Source organism: Meleagris gallopavo, chromosome 10 (assembly GCF_905368555.1).
Source record: "Meleagris gallopavo chromosome 10, MGAL_WU_HG_1.1, whole genome shotgun sequence".
Taxonomy (NCBI): Eukaryota; Metazoa; Chordata; class Aves; order Galliformes; family Phasianidae; genus Meleagris; species Meleagris gallopavo.
This window is the reverse complement of record NC_139413.1, coordinates 25084218-25103690: the sequence shown is the minus strand read 5'-3', so window position 1 is coordinate 25103690 and position 19473 is coordinate 25084218. Positions and strand designations below refer to the sequence as shown.

At 41.7% G+C, this 19473-nt stretch overlaps 1 long non-coding RNA gene across 2 annotated transcripts in view; it reads right to left on the bottom strand.

Moving 5' to 3' along the window:
• Positions 1-19473, bottom strand: part of LOC104912435 (uncharacterized) — a 159776-nt gene that overhangs the window by 108688 nt on the left and 31615 nt on the right. For both annotated transcript variants that reach the window (XR_014885286.1, XR_014885285.1), the window contains exon 2: positions 6873-6951. This is a non-coding gene — a long non-coding RNA (uncharacterized LOC104912435). The remainder of the gene's footprint in view (positions 1-6872; positions 6952-19473) is intronic.

Below are 19473 nucleotides of genomic sequence, written 5' to 3'. Positions count from 1 at the left end.
AGTAAATGAGGCAGGAGGGTCTTTCCAACCAGGCAGATGCTCCAAGCTACCATTGTATTTGCTTTTATGACAGCTTTCGGATTCATTTTCTTTTACAAATAATCATGGCTGGTTGCCCAACTTTCAACGTTGGTCGGGTGGTGTCCTGCATTTCAGCAGAAGCCTTGCATTTAGTGGTGTCCAACTAAAACATGTAATGCGGTCAGAAATGTGTTTCCCCTTGTTCAAAGAGAAGCAGCAGAGGAAAACTGGAGGAGGTTCTGGTCTCTCTTTCCCCTCACTACTGGATGGCTCAAAAAATGAAAGAGAATCTGTTTCTGTGTGAGTGTATCCCCTTGGACTATTTTTGAAACACATTATCTAGAGCTGTGCAAAGAATGAGTCTATTTTTTTTTTTTTTTAATTTAGCTGCCAAGCCAGAAAAAAAAAAATCTGAAAAAAACGTTCATTTCAGATTTGCTGATCTCTTTCATATGACTATAAATTAACAGTTCTGTTAAAATTTTCAGATTTGGGTTGCCATTTTCATAGTCTTTAAGGAAAAAAAAAAATTGAAGTCAGGCAAAAAAAAAAAAAAAGCCATCTCCAAATTAAAGGGAGAACAACATTTGTTTTAAAAATCAAAACAAATTAATACAAAACAAAATAAGTTACAGTTATTCCATTTTCACCCTGGCTTGCAGATGAAACTATCTGGAAGCACCCAGCATTCAGGGCTAGTAGAGGAGCTCCAGTAAAATCTCACTAGCTTGGAATTTAAAAAAGAAAGGAAACTTGACCTGAATGCAAAACCCTTCAGAAATACAATTTCCTTCTTGGGGCACACACAAATCAGGCACAGATGCAGCAATGTCTCCTTGCCTTCCAGGTGGGGAGCAGCAACTGATTGCAATGCGTTTTCCTAGCTCACCTAAATTGCAAAAAAAGTCTTCATCTATCTGCATGACAACCAAATGCCATCTGCCTCTCTTGGAGCTATTTTTCTTGTTGCCCAAGCGGTGCATCTTAGAGAAAAATGGGAAAAATAGAACGAATCCCAAAATCAAATTATTCTGAATCACTGCCAGCTCACCCAATGAGGATTTCTTGGAAGTTAACAACATCAGCAATGACTCAGCTACCTCCTAATTTTCTCTGAAGACGTCACAGCCCATAGTGAACTGCTTTGTATAAATTCCACTGAGGTGCTCAGGAGGAAGGGTGCATCCTTTCGGCATTTTAAAGGTGCCAGAATAGGATCTGGGGAAATGAAGCTGGTGTGTGACGCAGCTCAATCACTGCAGCTCCAGTGATCAGGGATTGGGCTTGAGGGATGACAACACGAGAGTCTTTTCTCCAAATTGTCCCTATTTACTCATCAGTGTCCAAGCCCTCGTCAGTGTACCAATGATCTGAAACATCTTTCACTTGGGTGAGGTTAGAGTTAAATCATTCTAACACATTTTTCCTGTCGGCAGTTGCATGCAGCCAGAAATGGATATCTAAAGAGAGTGCATATGAAGAGACTAACCACAATTGGTGTTAATTTGGAAGTGTTAGGTTTGAGGGTCCATGAAATTAAAGTTCCCTGAATAGATCTCAGTTGTGGCACCAAGTCAAAGCAGAGTTTGTGCCGAGTGTGTGAACTGGAGGGATTTGAGCTAAGGATCATGATGACACTAAGACACCAAAAAACACATAAATGGCTATGGAAAAAAAAATCCTCCTCTTTTTCCACATTATTTCAGTATGTATCTTAATGGAATTTTGGATGAAATTCAGCTAATGCTTGGAAAGGTTTGGACTGTTTTACTCTCTTAACCATATGTCTGTACTGCAGTCATTCCCTGCTAGATTTAAGGTATCTACAAACCAGTAATGGAGTCTAATCATGTGTGTCAAGAAAGGGACAAACCCAGCAGTGTATGACCAACACAATAATGTTTTTTTTCATTTTTCTCTAATATCCTGGTATGCTAACATGATTATTGCCCACAGACACAGTCTTTATTTTAAGAAAAGCTTGGAGTGGGTCACACATTCCTCTTCCTCTCGTTGAGAAAACATTTATGCTTATTATATGGTTGGGTAGCTGCTCAAATGCCCATGCAACGTGTCTGAGGAGCGCTGGCAAGTTGGAAAAGGAAGCCCAAAGTCTCCTGAGGGCAAGCATGACACTCTGTCCAAGAATACACTGGGGAGGTTTAGCAGGGCACCTGACAAATTGCCAAGCTGGGTGGGCAGAGGTTGGTGCAGCAAGATGCCCTGGGTAATCACCTCCAACTTCCAATGTCCTACAGAGGTGGCTGTTACAACCCCAGCAGTGGCCACGGCTGTGCAAATGGGCATGGAAAGGTCAAAGTGGGCAGGAGAAGTGGGCAGCCCCCACTTAACCCAGGGTGCCTTTTCTGTTTGGAGAAGAAGAGAGGATCCTCTTAATGTCTTGTGCCTTCCTGGAGGATCCTGGTATGTCCCTCCTTTGCTTTAACTGTCCTTTTCAATTTACAATAAGTTAAGATTACTATTATTATTATTATTATTATTAAAATAACATTTGATCAGCCCAGGGAGGCATGTTACAACGAGCTGGAAACATCCCGAATCTCACACAACCTTTTACCCTCTCATCTGTGCATTTTCACCAGCTGAATAAGAGGGGAAATACTCACACAATTGCAAGTTTCTATGTATGGAGTGATGGTGGATACCCACGCTACTGGGTCCTGTGCCAGTTAGCTGAGGCATAGCATGGTGAGTCCAGCTCATCCACACAGTGCACAGCATTTCGTCATCTCAGCCCTTTCCCTCTAATAAGGGGTTGTGATTTAGTAGTGTCGTTTGGTCTCCATTTATAAACAGAACACATTGCAATGTGAAAATCTGGTCGTAATCTTCCCGCGTGATTTGTAGGGGCACAGCACTTCAGCATTAAGCAAAGGGAACGGGACAAATATTTCTGTTGGGTCATGTCCTTCTGTTAAACACCACTGAGAGAGGCAGCTCAGTGGTGTCTTTGTGCTCCTGGTGGCACTGTGCTGGGAGGACCTGAGCTCTGCTGCTTTGGGGTCAGTGGCAGCATCACTGCATCCGAGTTTCAACAAAAGGACCTACAGACTGTTTTGCCACTCCACCCAGAGCAGCTGCTATCTGCATTTCAGAAGATCCTGCTCCACAAAGTTACTTCTATTACTTCTCAACAAAGAAAACAAACTTGACAGTTCTTTTCAGCATCTGTAGCATCTACGTCCCTGATTCCTCTCTCATTGCCACTGTTCATCTAACTGTGAACTCGGAGTCATGGGTTATCAGATACCTTCACCATGTCACTGCTGGCCTTCACATGCACTGCCTCCTAGGATGGTGCCATGAGGATGCTCAGGCTTTAATGCTGGACATGTTACAAGGGGACCAAAATGCTTCCCATGTGAATGACCACTGCATCAGCAGAAAATGTGCTGGAAGACACATTTCAGAGCAACAGCTTTAGTTCAGGAGATAACAGGGGAGCAGCTTCCATCTGCAAAACACAATGTAATCCATCTGCTCTCTTTGACATCTCTTTGCTGCCTTTTGCAAAACGTATTTCCCAGTGTCTCTGTGCTTTCCAAATACACTGTGACTTCTTTCCAGGTACAGCAAAGCTGTGAATTCCATTTAGACATTATAGCAGTTCTCTTATTTTGATGGTCTCCCACTTTGGTAGCTTTAGCAGGGTTTAATGAATGGAGTTCTTGCTGGGAAGAGTAAAACAGATGTTTTGTTTTGTTTTCCTTTTCCAGCAAACAGTGAAGTTATTTCTGCAGAATAACACAAGAAGAGTGCAAGATCCTGCCAAATCTCAGAGCACTAACCTGTGGCCTTAGCAGAGTGTGCGTTTCCATTTAACCCACTAGCAGCCAGAAAAATTAATATTTAGAGGAAACATGACTAAAACTGGCAGATGTGATGAACGAGACAGATCTTTTAAAATGGATTCACCTTTCCCCAACTTCAGCCATATACGAAGATGTCTGCGTGGTGGACGGCCAACTTGGGGTCCCTCATGAGTCGTGAAGAGGAAAAGGTGTATTTAAGTGTGAAGGCCACTGCAGGGTGAGGTGGTTGAAGTTCTTTAGGAGTCTACTTCTCTTTGCTCACTCTAAGGTTGCCTAGATCCTATTTTGACATCAGAGCAAACACTGGGTCAGGTGAAACATGCTGTTTTCAGGTCAATGAGTAGGTTGTGTGCTGGAAAAAAATTTTCTGCCTGATCAACCCAGATTTGGCTGGAGCAAAGCGTGCCAACTCCTCCAAACCATGGAGAGTGACACAAGAACGTAGTGGTATCTCTCCATGATGAGTGGGGTGATAACGTAAAACATGACAAAAAGAACAAAAAGAACAATGTCTGAGCTTTGGTAGGAATGAAATATAATAAAGCTCAGTAAGTCATTGCCTTTCTTGGTAAAGTACCGTGTGCAACTATAAATTGTCTGTGTGATTATACAGGTGACAGAAGATGTATTGGTCTCTGATCGCCAAACTGATTTAATGCATGAATCTGTAACAACATTGTTTGTTTAAATTTATGACACCGGGCTGGAATGAAGCCTCTCAGATGTTTAAGATGTGATTTTACTTGCTGTAAGTACGCTCCTTTGTTCTATGCCTGCATTCCTTCACTACCAAACCCTCCAAATAGGTCTAAACCAAAGAAATTTGAGTTAGAATCAGGGTTTCCTAATCTAATTTTAAGCATCTATTTAATATCTCCTTAGAGGACCAAATACTGATGATTTCTCCATTTTAACATCTTTGGTTTAGCCTGTAACAAAGCTGAAATTGCATTTCCTATCAGAGCAGTTGTAGCTGCTACATGGATATCAGGTGATGGTGAGAGAAAGAGAAGGGGCTTTGTTCTTTAGGAACACAAAGGGATACCACAGTGATGCAGAGAGGAAGTGGCCACCCCATAAAATGTCTGGGCTCTCTTTGCCTTGCTGACTTCCCTCTGCAAATGGAAGAAAGAGTCCTTCTTCGCAACTGGGCTCACCTTTCTTTTTCACCAGAAGAATGTACATGAAAATGCAGGGCTTACCACCAAGAATAGGTGCTCATTTAAGCTCTTCAAGTAAGCAGTCATTTCAGGTTTCCAAAGGCCCAGAGGGAGCTCAGCTTTACTCTTAGAAAAGGGCCACTTTTTCGAGCAAAATTTCTTTTAATTTTTCAAGCAAAAATCTTCTTAATCACCATTTCTTTCAAAGCTTAAAAAGATAGGCAAGGCTTCTCGGATAAACCAAGCAACCAAATTATATTCCTTAGCAGGGAAGACCCTGATATTGAATTGTCTCTTGCCAAACAGCATTCAGTCTTGCAGGCTGTGGGCTAAATGAGCAAAGATTTCCATGGAAAAATGACCTAGGAACCTTCTCTCCCTGAGCTTTCTGTAGGGCTGTCCATTAGAAGATGGGAAAACACTACAAAAGCAGTTCCCAGGAATACTCACTTTAATGCCTTGCTGGATGTGCTTACGTTCGTTTTAAATTTCTCTTTCCAGTAATGAACACATTTACTGACAAGAACAATTATAGAAGAAAAAAAAAAAAAAAAAAGAAGAAATTATATAATGCAAATATTCACATTGGAAAGTTGGCACCAAAGGATATGTTCCTTTGATCACAGAATAAAGTTGTACTACTTCCTCATGTAAATCTAATAGCTAATAAAGAGGGGATGGCATCCATTTCTTTGATGCTATTTGCATCTTACGAAGAGATCTTTAGGGGCAAGGGTATGGTTGGACTAGATGGTCTTAGTGGTCTTTTCCAACTCTAATGATTCTATGATTCTACATATCAGCCATGCTCTGTGAGACCACCACAGCTGGAAAAAAGCACACACAGGCAGCAGTGCACAGCTATTCTGAATGCAAAGTGGTGGGGGCTTTGATCCAACTGAAAGCTGGTTAATCAACACTGCACTATCTAATGCGCCAGGAGAGTTCTGCTGCTACATAAGAACTCCTGCACTAGTCAGTACGTCTCTGCTGATTCAAACGGAAATATAGCTATTTGTGGTCATTTTGATTATTCACCTGAATAGGAAAGAAAATATCCCACTAAACCAACCAAAAAAAAAGCCAGAAGTGCAATCCAATTACAACAATCATCACAAGGAATAAAACTTAAGACTTCAACACCTCAGAAATACTCTTAAGGGTGATCCAGATTTATACCTTTTTAATACGGCCACAGTGGTGACCCCTCAAAAAAGTAAAAAATAATTACATTTAAACAGAGCTAGGATACGAGAAAATCTGTGCTGACTGTGCACTGTATTTGTGTTCTGATGTCTTTGTGTTCAGTGGGTTGATGGTTGACCTGATCTTAGTGGTCTTTCCAACCTGAATGATTCTATGATTCTATGAACTCATTGATAGGAAGCACAACAGGCTGTTCAGCACCAGAAGTGGCCCCAAGTTATGGGCTTCATCAGCAGCCTTCTTGGCTTTATGCAAAGAGATGGCGATGAAGGAGAGCAGTGGTTGAGAGGGAAGATTAGTAACTATTCCGTAGAGCAGTTTAAGTTCTCTTCCTTTTCCTATTTCAAAAGTGATTATCTTAAATGCAACAAAGTGAAAAGAGGTTAAATCCACTCATTTCAAAGGGCACTTTTGCAAAGATACTGAAGAATACATAACAGCAATTTACGAGCTCCACTTCTTACTTATAGCCAACTATTTTCGTGTAGGATTCATATATTGGGATTTTTTCAAGTGCTTTATTCTAAGCTACAGAGAGGAAAATAATCTTTTAGATTAATAGACTTCCTCTTCAAATATTTATGCCTGACCTGAAAATCTGCCAGCATTTTCTCCCGTAACAGATGATCAGCTACGTTTCTTCAGTTCTTACCTTATCTTTCTGCTGAGCCGGGGGCAGAAGAGGAGGTGTTGTGCAGTGGTTTGTCATGCTGCAGCAGCAAAAGGCCAAGCTAAAGGGAAAAGAAAATACTTCTGTGCCAAACTGAAGGTATTCACTGCCCACCTTCCATTTTCCAAGCCCAACAGTCCAGTGTGCAACTGTTCTCCTGCTATTGCCTGTCCAGAACCTCCCTGCTTCTGAGCTAGCGGCAATGGGAAAATCACACAACTGGTTTTCCATTTTTTTTCTCCTTTGTACTGCAGAGCTGGTAATTCTGAGGAATCTTAGGCTTTAACCTTTTCACCTCCATCAGATGGTTTTCAACCACTTTACAATGCTCTCAGAATGCAAAGACACAATCCTGAATAGGAAATTGTGCATGATCCCAATGTTTGCTCCAAAGGGAACTCCGTACACAATGCAGAAAGCCTGTGCGTCTTTTTAGCAGTACTGAATTTCCTCAGATTTCCTCAAGATTACCTGAGACTCCAGCAATCTTTTACCTCCCCCATCTCCTCCACATCGTTGTGTTTTCCTCCAGAGTTTGGGGTTTTGTGGCAGCAAAGTCTTCAGAAGCAGAGTTGGTTTCCCTCAAAGAAACCAACAGCTCAGAAGCTGATGGGGATGGCTACATTTCTTTTCAACATTTGGATAAACTCTGACTCAACTTATTATTTTTTTTTTTCAGCGTTTTTACAATGCAATTATTTGGAAAACAGAACAACGTATTGTACCGAGAACATTTGAAAACAGAGATTGAGCAATAAGAACATTATAGGACTTGATTTCAAAGGAATGCATGCAGCAATTATTCCAGGCTGCATTAAATTACAAAAATTGAGAAAAGCTGTGACCTAGATATTTCTTCTCCTGAAATATTTTTCATTTCAAGAGTCTTTCTTTTTTTTTTTTTTTTCCATGGCCCATTTTGTAATGAAAGGAGCATTATTTTGTTGGTAAGGTTTTTATCTTCCCAAACCCATTATGCTATATTAACAGGTTGCAGGGGATAGCTAAACACAACAGAGACATACGTAGTCCCAACAGAGCAGACCAACCGATTTTGAAACGAAGATACTGTGCAAACCACTGGAAGTTATACAAAACAGACAGGAGAACTATTTAAGAGAGGAAACCTGATACGAATCCAGGGCTGGAATTGAAAGGCTGAAAAGCTCAAAGAGCAAAACTCAAGTATAAAATGTTATCTGTGCAGGAGGGGATTAGTTATGAGCTGAATTATATTAAAACACAACCTATGTTAAGGAAAAGTTACCATACACATCTTTTATTCATAGGAAAAACACAGCCATTTTTCATGGATTCAGTACTAGAAGAGCAGCACTGTACACAACAAATAGAAGAATAGCTTCACATTGAGTGCAACGAATGGACTTCCTCGTGTAATTGAATGCTTCAGGACAGGAGAAAGGACAGGCAGAATTCAGGATCCTGCCAGGAGCGCTCAGAACAGTGTGTAAACTGAATGAAAAATACCAAACACGAGGACATAGTAGTTGGAATGACTGCTCTGATTCAGAGTCACGATGGGATGGGAAAAATATATGGTAATATATTATTTTAATCTGCTCCCAAATAGTGTTTACCAACACGGGCCACAAGTTCATCTGTGGAAGCATTGCAGGGTTAATGGCTGCTGCCTTGAAGATTTCAATAAATTGTTATTTACCAAAATGTCACCACAATAACCTCAAATAGTACTCCGCACATGAACTGCTTTATCTGAACTGATTTATCACTTATCATTAATAGTTCTCTTCCAAGTTCTCCTGCATCCTGTTAGAAAATGTTTGCAAATGTTTAATTGCATCGTCATGGGTCAAAAGCAATTTTCCTCGGGACTTTATTACCCCTTTGAAGTATCAGCTTGAAGAAACACTGCTCTTCACGTCACACCTAACCAGACCAGGGTCCAGCAGAAATACTGCTGTGCATTTTAGATGAAGACATTCAGATGGGCCCCGATAGAGGCTTCAAGGCAGGCCACCAGTGCTCCCTTTCCAGAGTTAGATGTGATCTTGGCCATTACCTCAGTGAACTCAGGGCATGAGCTCACGGCAGATTCCACCCTGCCCACCTCTGAGGTACACATGGAAGAGCGAGCTGCTCAAGAACTAATTCCCAAAATCCTGGGAAGGATGAGAAGGATGCTGCTGATGAAACCCTAATATTTCTAAGACTTCTGGACTTAAGGCATCTGTGTGCCATTGAGATGCATGTGGGTACGACATGCTGGGCTCAGACAGAACGTGGCAACGTCACTGCGTGGCAAATGGGAACCTGTTGCAACTTTCACTGAAGGGAAAACCAACCTGACTATGGAGTCCATTTCCTGAGATCAGAAGATCTGAGTCCTGAGCCCTCAGCTTCCCCAGAGATTGACAGGAATAGGTAGGAAATGTTTTCCTACATCCTGAATAATCACTTTGCCCACTCAAAATAGATTTTCAATACAAATATGTCCTACATGGGCTGAAAGTACTTACATTTGAAAGAGCTATTCATGTCTATTAAGTCAGACAAATGATTGAAATTTAACATTAGAAGCGCAGCTCCACACCTTGTACCATTTATTGACAGGAAATTAGGAACAATTAGATCTCTGTAAAGCACAGCAAAACCATGATTGCCAAAGGTCAGACTTCAGGAAAACCCTGCAGAAAGCTCAACAGCAGAATGTCTGTCCAGGTACGTTTCTTTCCACTTATTTTGTACACATGGTTTCAGCAACAATCAGGTAAAATGGACAAAACCAGATTTCCCCCACCAGCTGTAATAAATTCGATCCATTTTTCTCCCCTGCTGCTATAAACAAGCAGAAACGTTGCACAGAGCAGACACACTCTGGTCTTTTACGGGCATTATTGTGCTCTGGAACGGAAAGAGGACTGGCAAAGATTGCTTGCAAGTACAGGAATGAAAGCAGGAGAATTAATTTTCCGCAAGTTGCTATGTGTATTTCTTGAGTTTTAATATGTGTGCATACAGAAAGCTCACAATGAAACACCTTTTGTAAATATTATAAGCCTTTGCCTGGAATTCTGGCAATGAGCTGCCAGCAGATAAACTTTTGCTGTTACTTTATGTAAATGGATAGCCTTGAAAACACACACGCACACACAAAACAGTAAAAATTCACAATTCCTCTTTCAAAACAGACTGAATTTCTGATTTCTAATACATGTTAGGTTAAAAATAAAGATTTTTTTTTCCTAAACGTTATACCCAACTCAATCCAATTTTGAATAATTTTCAGTTCGGGTTCTGAGGATTTTCAGCTCTCAAACACATACTGACATTGAGAAGATCAGATAAGCAGATAGATATGTGGATTAGATAAATAGACAGATAGATGATAGATAGATAGATAGATAGATAGATAGATAGATAGATAGATAGATTCAGTTTTTCCCTCTAACCTCCAGTTTTGGCTATCACTTTAGCCAAACAGCATACACCAAAGCATAGAGGAACATTCTCCTGATACTCCCAGCTATGGGCTGAAGAAATTGAGCCTGAAATTGTATGAGAAAATGTTGAGACAAATGAGCTTTGGCTAGCTCAGCTGTGAATGTCTGGATGCTTATTTAAAGTGAAGCGACCCCAATCTGCAAAGCACTGGATGTTCACTCGTCACTAATGTTTAATAGTCACTCTGAGACAGGGTGAAATAGCCAAGAAAGGGTTATGGGTTCCTTGTTTGCAATGAGAACTTAAGATGGGAAAGGGGAAAGTCTCTGGTGTTTGTAGGCCATGATGGTTGGAGAAATTGCTTTTCTTTGGTGTCATGCTGGAGTTTTGATATCTGGACAATAGACTATGCCCAAAGGGAGAGAGCTGTGTCAGCTATCATGGTGGGTTGGTGTCTTCGTAGGCAACTCAACATCCAGCACTGTGGTCTGTCCCTGCTCCTTCTCCATCCATGGAGAAGTGGTGCCCTATGGAGGAGGAGGTTGAATAAGAGATCTCTCCATCTCCTCATCCTGCACAGGCAGGACAATCCCACTCCATCTCCTTTGCCACCCCTTTGTCCCCAAGGTGTTTTCTCCTCTACATGCTGGACCACCTTCATGCAGCCATGAGCAAAGCTGAAGGGGCAGATACAGCCTCTGAACAGTTCTCTAGGAAAAGCTGATTTGGGGGATGATGGAGGGTGAGTGTGATGGAGGAGGACAAGGAAAATTTGTGGTCTGGGAAGTCAGGGAACCTTTTCTGATTCTGGTCCCTCAGCCAAGTGCAGCTGAGATAAGTATGTCCTTTTACAAGCAATTATTTTAAAGTGTGCCCAGAGGACACAATAGTCAGCCTTTATTGGATATGTAATACACACTGTGACAGTATATGGTGCTATTGCAGGCCAAAATTACAATTCTGGGACCTTTCAGCCTGCAGCTGCTCAGTAAAACAAAGGAAATACCCCCAAAAGAAAGAAAAAGGGAGGAGGGTTAATAAGCTTTTAAGCAAAATTCAAAACATAGATTATATAACTTCCTTCATTTCAGAGCTTTTCTGTGCCTTTAGGGGCAGCTGGGGGAAATATGAAAGAACATCTTCCCTAGAGTTTTCCGTGGTGAGAGCTGGGGAAAGCAACCCCCACCTGTGAATGATCCAAGGTGGGGGAAGTGGGAGTGAGTCCCCAGAGTGACCAGAGCTGGTGGTTGCCCTTGCGTAGTAATATCAGGACTGCAACATCTCTGTCTATTTCTTTGGGTAGATTTCTAGACACTGAGCCACAAATTAATCTTACACATTCATTACCACGTAGTTGGCCATGGAGCCAGAGGAGAAGCATCTGGCAGCCTAAGCCTCTTGCTCACTGGGGCAGATGAAGGTTGTCTTTTGGGAAAGGTTTGCAGCCAATCCTGGAAGTCAAGTGGAACAAGACAGTGCTCTGGGAACAGAGAGAGGCAGCTAAGGACACAAGCTGTGGGAGATCTGTCCCACCACAGGAACCACAGAGCAGATTTGCTCTTTCATGGTGCTTATTTCCTTCATGCCACTGACCTTAACCTGTTTAGGAACTGACATATTGTTCTGCGCTCTAAATCATTTCCCAAGAATAACTTTTTTGTTAGTTCACTTTCTGCTCAAAAAGTTATTTTGGTTTTGTTGTTATATTCCAGAAATGAGGTTAAGTGTTTCCCATCTAGAGCAGAGAGCATGTAGATGTTGGCAGGGCAACCTCAAGACAAATTAGGATCTGACCAAGCACTCCTGCAACCAGAGCAACTGACACAACGGGCCACCAGAGTGTGTGACAGAGATCTCAGATAAGGCATACAAAATCTAATAAGAAAAACAGTGAAGCACAGAGAGGGGGTTGTTAGGCATCCTTGGATGCTCTGGGCATGCTCCTTTGCAACCTGCACGATGTATAGTATTAATACAGCCTCAAGAAGCAATATCACTGTCAACTACTATCCAAGTTTAACACAAACTCTCTTTGGCTCCCTGGTTCTAGCAATTTTATCAACATCTGATCTCCTTTGACATGAGAATTGGCTTCTGTCTCTACAACATTTTGTCTAGACTCGATGTTTACATCAGACTTACCCAGATTGGCACCGTTTGCTTGGCAACCTTTTTGTGTGTGTACACGTGCATGCTCATTGCAGCCTTGTTTACGCAGTTTCCCACTGAGTTTGTAACCAAAAATAAGCACAGAATTAAATGTGAGCAATACCCAGGACACTAAATGCATTTTATAGGGTTTGCCTCTGAAGTAAAGGATATGAACTTACTGTCAGTCATTTACAAAGTCCCCAAATCAAATCCAGATCATCAGACGACAATGATTGTTTGGGCGAGCTAAATTTCTTCTGCTTTTCACCATTGGAACAATTACCAAAACCTCAGTCATGTTCAATATGTAAAATGGTAGCAAAACCCAAGCCTCAAAGAAAATGTCAAGACAAGGTTTTCTATACACACATATTCTAGCCTGGGGCTAGCCAGAGTCATGAAACGCTGCAGAGTTCAGTGGCCTTTGGATAAAATCTATAATGATGGAGGATTTCCATAGTTCATGATAACTGCAAGCTGTTCTTCCATCTAGGAATCAGCACCTAAAGTTTAGTTTCTTCTTCAAATGCTGAGGAAATGTCATTTTTAATGAGAGGATATATAGAGTCATAGATTTGAATGCCAGAAAGCATTGTTACAAGTGCCCAGCTGCCCTCCTACAAAAGTCCTGACTGTAATATTAATTCCAAGGGCATCCATGACTTCAGGTATGTGTCTTCCTCTATCATCACTCTTTCTTTGTCTTGAGCAAAAAGAACAAAAAATTCGTCATAACCATAAAACCAATATTTGGTCTACATCACTACCCAGATCTTTAAAAGACAAACAACATGAACATTTAAGGTATGACTAAAGCTCAGCCAGAGAGCAAAAGAGTTCATGGGAAACTGCAATGTTTGCTTTCACCCAAAAGCTCCCAAAACTTCACATTTTGTTCTCATTTCTGTTAGTACTAATCGCTCTAATCAAGTTAACTATCAAGATATTGTGTAGTCCTGGATTCTTCTTTCTTTTAAGTGTCTCTTACTGGTCATGTTCCCACGACACGCGTTGGTTGATGCTTGGCTGTTCACTGTTCAAAATGGGACTTCACAAAAGGACTACGATGAAAGTTTTTTCCAGACAGAAAGGAACAGCACAAAGAGAGGCAAGAAGGTTTTCTGCTGCATTTTGTATTGTTTTGAATTGATTTTGCTCTCAAGAGACAGGAAAGATACAGAATACTTTGATTTATTTAGCAAAACGATTGTTTTCGATGGGCTGAGCCTTCTGAAATAACACCAAATGCTTAAAAAGGCAGGGCTTGCAGCAGCTCCCTACCATTTGGAACAAGCTTCTCCATAGAGGTTCTGTTGATTTTCTCAGATTCATTTGTCCTTCTAGCCATCAGATCCACATGACCTGCCTGGCTGATGGCAGATCTCCAGCAAGACAGCTTGAATGGCACACACAAGTAACATGCGTATTCCTGGCTGCAGAAAAACAGCTCCTCAGCCAATATAATAAGTACAAAACACAGCTGAGCTGATACGGAACAACGTGTGGATGTCAATTTTCAGCCAATAGTGAGGTGTCGGGACACAATTGTTTGGCAAGGCCTTTGCCCTTTATGTGTCCAAAACAGCGTGTCAGTGCCTTTGTACGAGGAACGGCGCTGGATGTTACGGGAAGAATTCCTTGTTGCTTTATGTTAGCTCCAAAAAACTGCTAAACCTTCAGAAATTAGAAGTGAATCACAGGCCATTTCTATTGCAAAATCTCAAGTGATAACCCTTGATCATTCAAATCTCCTATTTCACATGTAATCTCATCTTACGAGCTGTGGTGTGATATTCCTCTTACGTCTATGGAGTAAGAAGCGATGACTCACACCTTTTCCCAGTTGTTGCATGGACAGCCCTTCCTATGGAGCCCTGTGATATATATCTGATTATGATGATAAGAGGTTCATGGCTACATTTTAGCTCATTGTGTATTTTCCAGACCATATTCTGGAAATGAAATAAGTAGAAATCCCAGCTTGTTCAGTTGGTCATAAAATGAAGCACGTTATGAGCATCAGTGGAAAACATACAGGCTAAGCTTGTTAGAAGTATAAACTTACAAACCTACAAAGGAAATTCAATGTCAAAATTAATGCTCAGGCCCTGGAGAAAACCTTGCTGGTGTCAAGATATGCAAAATAACTGAATACGTTTACCCAGGTTCTTGCACAATCTTACATCTAATTAGAGAGGCCTGAGGCAGAGCGTGTCAATGCAGAGATGGAAATGTGGGGCTGAGGATGGGCTGCTAACCCTCACACTGCTGCTGAGTGCAAGGATATGTTTCCATGGCACTCCAGCATTTTCTTCACTGGCATTAATAAAGACCTAAAAGGAGGTCGGAAAATATTTTTTTTTTGTGTAGAATCAGATGGGAAGCAGGTATGGTTGACAAGTGATTCTGCAATGGAAACCTGACAGCTGTTGCACACAGAAATCCCCTTCTATTCAATTGGCAGCTAATTTGAGGGAACAGAGGGGGTAAGGGGAAATGAGGAAACATGGTAGATTAAGCATTATGATTCCAGGAATGGCTATTCCCAGGTTGTCTATTTTAAGCTAGCCAGACTTCTCAGGAAGCCTTGACAGTTTCCAAAACCTTGTGAGCAGCCATCTCACAAAGCAAAGCATGGTGTCATTCTCATCCCACCATGCTACCAGATAAGCTCTTCCAGAAACCTCCTTCTGAAATTCCTTAGACAGAAAAGTGACAGGTTTTCTTGAATCATGCCACGGCGTTTGGACAACAACAATCATCGTGAATGATCTCCTGAGCAATGAGTTCCATGAGCTAATTATAAGACGCCTGAGGAGTTATTTCCTGGTATTCTTTCACTTTCCAACAGCTGTTGATGTTATTGTTTAACTCATTATTAGTTTCAAGCATGCAGCATCAAGGGGCTATCTGGCCTCTGCTTGGATGGAAGCACTTTTCCCTCTTGGGAGTTTTCAGTGTTAGTCCATCTCAGGCAAGAAAAGTGGATAGCTGTGATTTTAGCACCCTGTAAAACATCGGATTACAGCAAAAGTGTAAATCAAGGAAAAGTGAAATGGAGAGTATTTCCCACAAGGAGTTCCTCACGTGGACAGTCAGTAGGATGGTCACTTATGCCTAAAAGAAGTAAAATAATCACACTCCCCAAACTTCCTGGGCTCTAAGTCATCCCGCTAAATATGATTAGCATTTGAGTCATTCAAAAAGCAAGACGTTCTCTGCGTTGTAAGGGCTTATTCACAAAGTCAGCTAAAAGTGATAGATACTGCACTAATTCAATCCAGAGAGGGAGGGAAAAAGGAGTTATGAAAACTTGGCTTAGGCCAAAGAGCAGAGAAGAAGTTAAAGGAAGAGCGGCATTTTTGAGGGAAAGGCAAATTGAAGGAATGAAGTTTTGAAATTCCTGTCTTTCCTGCCTCCCCTGCAAGCAGGAGAATCTAACGTCTGCTGGCTGTGTAGGGAACAAAGCAGAGCTTGAAGTTAAAGCTTCACTGCTCCATGTCTCAGCCTGAGCTTCACCTCTCGTGCGCACACAAAAAAAGTTTTCAGTTTGCTCAAAGACTGAGTTTGGTTTGGTTAAAAAAAAAAGGCTCTGAAGAAGCACAGGGTCACGCTGGCACTCAGCACTGTGCCACTGGGATGTCAGAGGACTCAGCTGAGCGCTGAGCATCTCCTCACCGTGCTCATGGGAAAGGCAGAGCTCTGCACGCCAGCTCTCACAGCACTGAGCTAAACCACCTGCTGGCCTCACTCCCTGATGCAATCTCTCTTCCCAAATATGTGCATCCTGTGCCTACTGAGTTACAGACAGAGATGGGCTTCCCCAGCTGATGAGATGACACAGCCTGTGAGCAGCCATCGCTACAGAGAAGGGGCAGGAGGAGATGCCATCCATCCTGCACGAGTTCTGCTGAGCCACGCAGCTCCGCACCAAATCCCACATCAAACTTCTAGAATGCCTCAAACAATTAGCAGCATGAAGTTAACCGCACGTCAAACATTTCACGGCGTATATCCAAACTTTATTTAGAGAAGCAAAATGCTGGAGGAAGATTTGTTTTCGATAAATGGCCTGACATATTTGTTTACCCATCTCCCTCCCTGAGAACTTCCAGCATTCAGTATCCCAGGCTGAGCTCAGCACCACTCCAGTTACACCCCATTTGCTGCTAGTTTCTTCCAAGTTTTCTATCCAGGACAAGAAAATGGACAACCTGGTTAAACTGCCATCAGAAACGTCTTTATTAAGACACTCCGAGAGCATCTGGCTGTGCACAAGACCAACTTTGCACTCACAAATGCACTTTGTGTCTTTTGTTGTAAAGGTCTGACTCCTTTTCCTGAAGCTGTTAAATATCGCCCTTTGAGCTTAATTAAACGAGACAGAAGCCAAAATCAAGAGGCCTCCACTTCGGAGACAGCCGTGACACTCGCTGATTTTTAACCACAAAACACGGCCCTCTTTTCTTTCCTCTCTTTTTTTTTTTTTTTTTTAAGTTCTTAACATTACCTTCACAATTTCTTTTCTCCCAAAGTAGCTGAAGTTCCCAGAGCATGAGAAGCCTCAGAATCCCCATCAGTACATTGAGGCCCCCTCCCTCAATTTTCAAAACAAAACTCTGTATCTCTAGGGAGTTAAATTTCTCTCATTTGACACCTACCTCTCATTTGACCTACCTTGCCCTGAGATAAGAAATGAATGCCATCAATAACAGTCTACTATATGAACACCTATTAGTAGATTTAGGGATGAGGGAGGCTGTAATAAATGCTGTCACCTTATGCCTAACCCAAGCACAAATAAACCTTGTCCTCTTCTCACCTTCTGGCATGAATCTGATCCTGAATGAGTTTCTCCATCAGGTCCCCATAAGGATCTATGAGGAAGGCACCCAATCATGGCTTCTACTGATGAAGAATCCCATGTTCCACCTCCAAATCAAATATTTTTAAGGTATCTTATTGTGTTTCTAACACAGATTTTTCAAGACTCTGTATCTTTTTGTATCGCTTCAATGTGCAACGAAGATCCCATTACCAAATTCTTTTTCTCCAAATCTCAAGTGGATTGGACAAGACCGTTTTATGTTAAACTTAAGCTTATTGATCAATCTATAATTGACACCGAAGAAAAAAGCAACGTGTCATGTTTGCCTACTCATTTATCCCCAGCAATATTCAATCCAAAATCAAATAATGATGCTGTAGCAACATGCAGAACAGAAATTTTCCTGGTTGAAAGAATCACCATTTCATTAACTCTGAAACTAACACAAAATAAAAAGTTCCTTGGATGTTCTCTGACACTGAAGCTGCATTTTCTTACAATCAGTGGGAGCCTTTCCACCCCCATTAGTGGGCATTTTATCAAGTTCCAATTTTTTCTGCAAGTGAAGCTGGACTCAAATCTCCAAATCCACAATGGTTTGAACTTTACAGCTTATATAAGACAAAAGCAGCCAAACAAACAAACAAACCAAACCAAACCAAACCAAACCAAACAAATAAGCGTATGGAAAAGAAACAGGGAAGTAAGATTTCCCCAAACAGCATTCACAGATAATAATGTAACATTGTGATTGCTTTCATTTTTTAATGTATTTCCATGACAAAACAAAGGAAAATGTATGATTTATCCAACGAAGCAGTTTCCATCACGGGAAGTTAATTTTTTTTTTCCCATCCTTTCTAAAATGACTGCCTTCTGCTATAAGGACATTAGCAGGAAGAAATCCCAGACAGAAGAGGTGGGTGTAAGGACACGTAAGGTTGTAAGGAAGTGAAACGATTCCTTCTGGTCTGAAAGTTCTCTGGTGAGCAGCCTGTCATCTGTCAGAGATTGCCAAATCTGAAGTTGCACTGGGGCTGATTGGAAGAGGCTGTTGGCTGATTGGGCTGAAATGACAATGCCAAATATCCATCCCTAGTGGAATTTGTCATATCTGATGAGATCAGATTGTTTTGGTATTTTTTTCCCAGGTTAGGAGTGAGAGGTTTTTGTTGTTTTTTTTTTTTGGAGGAATTTCCACCCTAGAATTAGGGCCAGTTAGCCAAGCCCTTGGCCATCAGGCAAAGCCAAGCTCACCCTGCCCACGTCCCACTCGCTGGAAAGTGGCAGCAAGCCTTGGTCAATGGGAGATTAAAAAGTGATCTGAAGTGAAGGAAGGACCACCCTTGATGCGGTGCTTCAAGTTAAACTAAAGAAGAAATATCTGCTATAAACAACATAATATATGTGAACTTCACTTGGACTTAAAACCAGGCTCCGGAAAATACTAGTGGGAGAAGAAACACCAACAAATCAAATGTGGCAGAGGATAAAGGCAGATTTCAGAGAGCTGTGACCAAGAAGGCAGGCTCTTATGGAAAGCCAGACAGAGCACGGCCGTCCATGAGCTCACATGTAACATTTGAAAAGCCAAATAAGACCATGAAATTCACACAGGGCCATCAGAAATGGAAGATGTATTACACTCAGAGAAACACGTTCCACCAGCAAGACCGAAAAAGCCCTTAAGATTATCATGCAGGTTGGTCCAGACTCCCTGGCAGGATTTCCACAGAGCAGCAGGAGTGATGGAGTGGTGCTCTGATAAATCACAAACAACTGCTGCACTGCTGGATGCTGAGGAATGAGGTTCATCAGGGACCAGTCAGCATCTGTCTGGGACAGAAAGATGTTGAGATGTGAGGCTGTGACATCTAGAGTCTGACCAAGACTTTTCAATGCAAGGTTGGACATTGGCAGTGAGCTCTGCATGGGGTTAGATAGAGGAAAGATGCTGGGAATTGTGCTCTTGAAGATTTCCTTTGGGGAAATCATTCTACTATCTTGGTGGAGCTCAGTATTTCTGGACAGGCTTCCTCGCTAGCTGCTATTTCTGACCCGCTTTCAGTTAAGCACAGAAGACAGAGAAAATGGTCTTGGATTCAGTGATCACAACTTTAAGTGTGACTTTGGCTTCGATATCAAAAAGGAAATGGAACTATAGGAGCCAAAGGGACTCCA